The sequence below is a fragment of the Lithobates pipiens genome, unplaced genomic scaffold (assembly GCF_037356315.1).
Source record: "Lithobates pipiens isolate NorthernLeopardFrog02 unplaced genomic scaffold, aLitPip1_a1.2 Scaffold_8, whole genome shotgun sequence".
In the NCBI taxonomy this organism is placed as follows: Eukaryota; Metazoa; Chordata; class Amphibia; order Anura; family Ranidae; genus Lithobates; species Lithobates pipiens.
The window spans coordinates 448,091,276-448,097,275 of record NW_027507903.1 but is presented as its reverse complement, the minus strand read 5'-3'; positions in this window follow the sequence as shown (position 1 = coordinate 448,097,275).

Genomic DNA, 6,000 nt, shown 5'->3' with positions numbered 1-6,000 from the left:
ATCCTAGTGACTTACACATTAGACCTTCCTTCTAATATGCATATCTCAAATGTATTACTTGTCTCCTTATTAAAACCTTTGGTCTGAAACAGCTTTACCACCTCGGTGCCACATCCTCACCCTGTTTAGGTTGAGAACCATAAGGAGTATGAAGTACAGTCCATTGTTTGCTCCCGTAGGTGCATACAGTACCTGGTGCATTGGAAAGAGTACAGTCCATAGGAACGCTCTTGGGTCCCATCCTCAGACATACATGCCCCTGTCCTCCTCCGTGATTTCCATAGACGGTTCCCCTCAAGCCTGGTGGTCCTCCGAGGGGGAGGGGGTACTGTCAGGGCTGGGCCCAGCTCTTCCTTCTCTGAGCTGGCTGCTCGGCTAATTGCCAGCTCCTATCTCTCCACAGTGACTCACCTGTTGCTGATCTTGCTCAGCGGTCCTGCCTACTTAAGCCGTCTAGTCCAGATGATCTCTGCCTTCGCCTTGGTCACATCTCTAGAGACACTCTCCTGTGTTCCTGTTAAAGACTTGCTTGGCTGACATTCCCTCTGGCTCCCTGACGTTTTGGCTTGTCTATCCTTTCTGGTCCCTGAACTCTGGCTATGTTTTAACTACGTTTACTCTGTTTACCTTTTTTTTTTATTATTCAACAAGTGTGATTTAACTGTACTTCTGTCTTAGTCTGATTTATGGTTTCTGACACTCTGGAGATTTATCTCGGACCAAGGGGCTCAGTTTACTGCAGCCCTAACCTAGAAGTTGTAGAAGCTCTGTGGAATTAAGCCTATACAGAGGTCTCGTGTTCCAGAGCTTGGGAAGCAGCTTCTTGGTCTTGGCGGAGATACCCAATCAGGGTGGCTGGAGCCTGTCACAGGCCTCATGGCAGATCTAACCTATGTGTTTGGTCTTCACCAGTTACTCCTAAGCATTGCATGTGTATGTTAGTTTGCTACATGCTAGGAGCGTGCGACGATTATTTTCTGCTCTACTAAATTATCTTCTTTCTTTGTTTTACTAAAACAATAAAAATGATTGAAACTGAAAAAAAAAAGATTATAATTTAGAGAAACGTGCTCATCAATGTCGGATGGTAAGTGGATGGATAAGCAGAGGATGGATAATAAAGATATACCCTCTTGGACTGGGTGCTACATGAGTCATAAAATTGTAATGAAATCACACAGTCACTGAGATGATGTGGCTCAGCAGCATATACTCCATCCTTCTTCCTTCCTTTTCAGTTTCAGGGAGTAAGGAGAGTAAGACCTATGAAAGCTCCAGGTCACGGCTTTGAGCTTACACATGACTGAGGACTGTTTCCTTATCCCCATGTGACCACACTGGGTTCCGAAGCTTCTACAGGTTTGTGCTGTCACATGCTACCCTACAGAAGCACCAATATTACTCTTTGCTCCTGGAGGCTAGACTCAAAGGGAAATTTAATACTAATACTAACAGGATCCTTGTCAGATCTTCCAGTATTCCTTGCAGGATCCTTGCTAGGTCTTCCAGGATTCCTTGCAGGATGCCTGCAGGGATTTCTAGGATTCCCAGGACCTTCACGACATTCAGAGTTCCTCCACACAATCTTGGTGCCAGTTTGCAGTTATTCAGTAAGTTTGAGATCTGTGAGATTGAGGGGGTGAGTTGAGGAGTGGAGAGATGGATCTGGGTGTCATCAGCAGAGAGGTGGTATTGGAAGCCATGGGAGGTTATCAACTGGCCTAGGGTAGAGGTATAGAGCGAGAATAGGAGGGCCCAAGGATGGGGCCTTGGGGTACCCCAACTGAGAGAGGAAGAGGAGCAGAGGAGATGGAGTTGTAAGTGATGCTGAAACTGCGCTGAATTAGGTAGGAGGCAAACCAGGATAAAGCAGAATCATAGAGGCCAAGGGAGTGTAGTTTGTGGAGGAGGAGCAGGTGGTCAACTGTGTCGAAGGCAGCAGAGAAGTCTAAAAGTATGAGTATGGAGTTATGGCCATTGGTATCATTACCTCCTGTGTCCTATCCCCTGTATTATCACCCTGTTTCTCCTTTCTGTATCACCACCCCATGTTCTCTCCCCTGTATTAACCCCCGTGTCCTCTCTGCTGTATTATCACCCTGTGTCATTTCCCCTGTATTATCACCCCGTGTCCTCTCCCCTCTATTATCACCCCATGCCCTCTCTCCTGTATTATCACCCCTTGTCCTCTCCTCTGTATTATCACCCCATGTCCTCTCCCCTGTATTATCACCCCATGTCCTTTCCCCTGTATTATCACCCCATGTCCTCTCCCCTTTATGGTCACCCCGCTCACTCTATGTCCTCTTCCCTGTATGGTAACCCTGTTTGCCCTCTGTGTCCTCTCTTTTGTATGGTCACCCCATTTCTCAGTATCCTCTCCCCTGTATGGTCACCCTCTGTCCCCTCTCTATGTGTTCTCTCCCCTGTATGGTCACCCCGTTTCCCCTCTCTCTGTGTCCTCTCCCCTGTATGGTCATCCCATTTCCCCTCACTCTGTGTCCTCTCCCCTGTATGGTCACCCCGTTTCCCCTCTCCATGTATCCTCTCTTCTGTATGGTCATCCCGTTTCCCCTCACCCTGTGTCCTCTCCCCTGTATGGTCACCCCGTTTCCCCTCACTCTGTGTCCTCTCCCCTGTATGGTCACCCTGTTTCCCCTCTCTGTGTCCTCTCCCCTGTATGGTCACCCCATTTGCCCTCTCCCCTGTATGGTCACCCCATTTCCCCTCTCTCTGTGTCCTCTCCCCTGTATGCTCACTCTGTTTCCTCTCCCCTGTAAGATCACCCCGTTTCCCCTTACTCTGTGTCCTCTCCCCTGCATGCTCACCCCGTCTCCCCTCTCTCTGTGTTCTCTCCCCTGTATGGTCACCTCGTTTCCCCTCTCTGTGTCCTCTCCCCTGTATGCTCACTCCATTTCCCCTCTCTCTGTGTCCTCTCCCCTGTATGGTCACCCCGTTTCCCCTCTCTCTCTGTTCTCTCCCCTGTATGGTCACCCCGTTTCCCCTCTCTGTGTTCCCTCCCCTGTATGGTCACCTGGTTTCCCCCCTCTCTGTGTTCTCTCCCCTATATGGTCACCTGTTTCCCCTCACTCTGTGTCCTCTCCCCTGTATGGTCACCCTGTTTCCCTTCTCTGTGTCCTCTCCCCTGTATGGTCACCCCATTTGCCCTCTCCCCTGTATGGTCACCCCGTTTCCCCTCTCTCTGTGTCCTCACCCCTGTATGGTCACCCTGCTTCCCCTCTCTCTGTGTCCTCTCCCCTGTATGCTCACTCTGTTTCCTCTCCCCTATAATATCACCCTGTTTCCCCTTACTCTGTGTCCTCTCCCCTGCATGCTCACCCCGTCTCCCCTCTCTCTGTGTCCTCTTCCCTGTATGCTCACTCCGTTTCCCCTCTCTCTGTGTCCTCTCCCCTGTATGGTCACCCCGTTTCCCCTCTCTCTGTGTCCTCTTCCCTGTATGGTCACCCCGTTTCCCCTCTCTCTGTGTCCTCTCCACTGTATGGTCACTCCTTTTCCCTTCTGTGTCCTCTCCCCTGTATGGTCACCCCGTTTCCCCTCTCTCTATGTTCTCTCCCCTGTATGGTCAACCTGTTTCCCCTCTCTGTGTTCTCTCCCCTGTATGGTCACCTGGTTTCCCTTCTCTCTGTGTTCTCTCCCCTGTATGGTCACCTGTTTCCCCTCACTCTGTGTCCTCTCCCCTGTATGCCCCCCCCGTTTCCCCTCACTCTGTGTCCTCTCCCCTGTATGCTCACCCCGTTTCCCCTCACTCTGTGTCCTCTCCCCTGTATGCTCACCCCGTTTCCCCTCACTCTGTGTCCTCTCCCCTGTATGGTGACCCATTTCCCCTCACTCTGTATCCTCTCCCCTGTATGCTCACCCCGTTTCCCCTCTCTCTGTGTCCTCTCCAATGTATGCTCACCCCCTTTTCCCTCTCTCTGTGTCCACCCCCCTGTATGGTCACTCCGTTTCCCCTCTCTCTGTGTTCTCTCCCCTGTATGGTCACCCCGTTTCCCCTCTCTGTGTTCTCTCCCCTGCATTGTCACCTGGTTTCCCTTCTCTCTGTGTCCTCTCCCCTGTATGGTCACCCTGTTTCCCCTCTCTGTGTCCTCTCCCCTGTCTGGTCACCCCATTTGCCCTCTCCCCTGTATGGTCACCCCATTTCCCCTCTCTCTGTGTCCTCTCCCCTGTATGCTCACTCTGTTTCCTCTCCCCTGTAAGATCACCCCGTTTCCCCTTACTCTGTGTCCTCTCCCCTGCATGCTCACCCCGTCTCCCCTCTCTCTGTGTCCTCTCCCCTGTATGCTCACTCCGTTTCCCCTCTCTCTGTGTCCTCTCCCCTGTATGGTCACCCCGTTTCCCCTCTCTCTGTGTCCTCTTCCCTGTATGGTCACCCCGTTTCCCCTCTCTCTGTGTCCTCTCCACTGTATGGTCACTCCTTTTCCCTTCTGTGTCCTCTCCCCTGTATGGTCACCCCGTTTCCCCTCTCTCTGTGTTCTCTCCCCTGTATGGTCAACCTGTTTCCCCTCTCTGTGTTCTCTCCCCTGTATGGTCACCTGGTTTCCCTTCTCTCTGTGTTCTCTCCCCTGTTTCCCCTCACTCTGTGTCCTCTCCCCTGTATGCCCCCCCCCCCGTTTCCCCTGTCTCTGAGTCCTCTCCCCTGTATGGTCACCCCGTTTCCCCTCTCTCTGTGTCTTCTCTCCGTTATGGTCACTCCGTTTCCCCTCACTCTGTGTCCTCTCCCCTGTATGCTCACCCCGTTTCCCCTCACTCTGTGTCCTCTCCCCTGTATGCTCACCCCGTTTCCCCTCACTCTGTGTCCTCTCCCCTGTATGGTGACCCATTTCCCCTCACTCTGTATCCTCTCCCCTGTATGCTCACCCCGTTTTCCCTCTCTCTGTGTCCTCTCCAATGTATGCTCACCCCCTTTTCCCTCTCTCTGTGTCCACCCCCCTGTATGGTCACCCCGTTTCCCCTCTCTCTGTGTTCTCTCCCCTGTATGGTCACCCCGTTTCCCCTCTCTGTGTTCTCTCCCCTGCATTGTCACCTGGTTTCCCTTCTCTCTGTGTCCTCTCCCCTGTATGGTCACCCCGTTTCCCCTTTCTCTGAGTCCTCTCCCCTGTATTCTCACCCCGTTTCCCCTCTCTCTGTGTCTTCTCTCAGTTATGGTCACTCCGTTTCCCCTCATTCTGTGTCCTCTCCCCTGTATGCTCACCCCGTTTCCCCTCACTCTGTGTCCTCTCCCCTGTATGGTGACCCATTTCCCCTCACTCTGTGTCCTCTCCCCTGTATGCTTACCCCCTTTCCCCTCTCTCTGTGTTCTTTCCCCTGTATGGTCACCCCGTTTCCCCTCTCTGTGTTCTCTCCCCTGTATGGTCACCCCGTTTCCCCTCTCTCTGTGTTCTCTCCCCTGTATGGTCACCCCGTTTCCCCTCTCTCTGTGTTCTCTCCCCTGTATGGTCACCTGTTTCCCCTCTCTCTGTGTCTTCTCTCCGTTATGGTCACCCCGTTTCCCCTCTCTCTGTGTCCTCTCCCCTGTATGGTCACCCTGTTTCCCCTCACCCTGTATCTTCTCCCCTGTATGGTCACCCCGTTTTCCCTCTCCATGTATCCTCTCTTCTGTATGGTCACCCCGTTTCCCCTCTCTCTGTGTCCTCTCCCCTGTATGGTCACTCCTTTCCCCTGTTTCCTCTCCCCTGTAAGATCACCCCGTTTCCCCTCACTCTCTGTCCTCTCCCCTGTATGCTCACCCCGTTTCCCCTCTCTCTGTGTCCTCTCCCCTGTATGCTCACCCCATTTCGCCTCACTCTATGTCCTACCCCCTGTATGGCCACCTCTTTCCCCTCACTCTGTGTTCTCTCCCCTGTATGGTCACCTCTTTCCCCTCACTCTGTGTTCTCTCCCCTGTATGGTCACCCCGTTTCCCCTCTCTGTGTCCTCTCCCTGTATGGTCACCCAGTTTCCCCTCTCTCTGCGTCCTCTCCCCTGTATGGTCACCCCGTT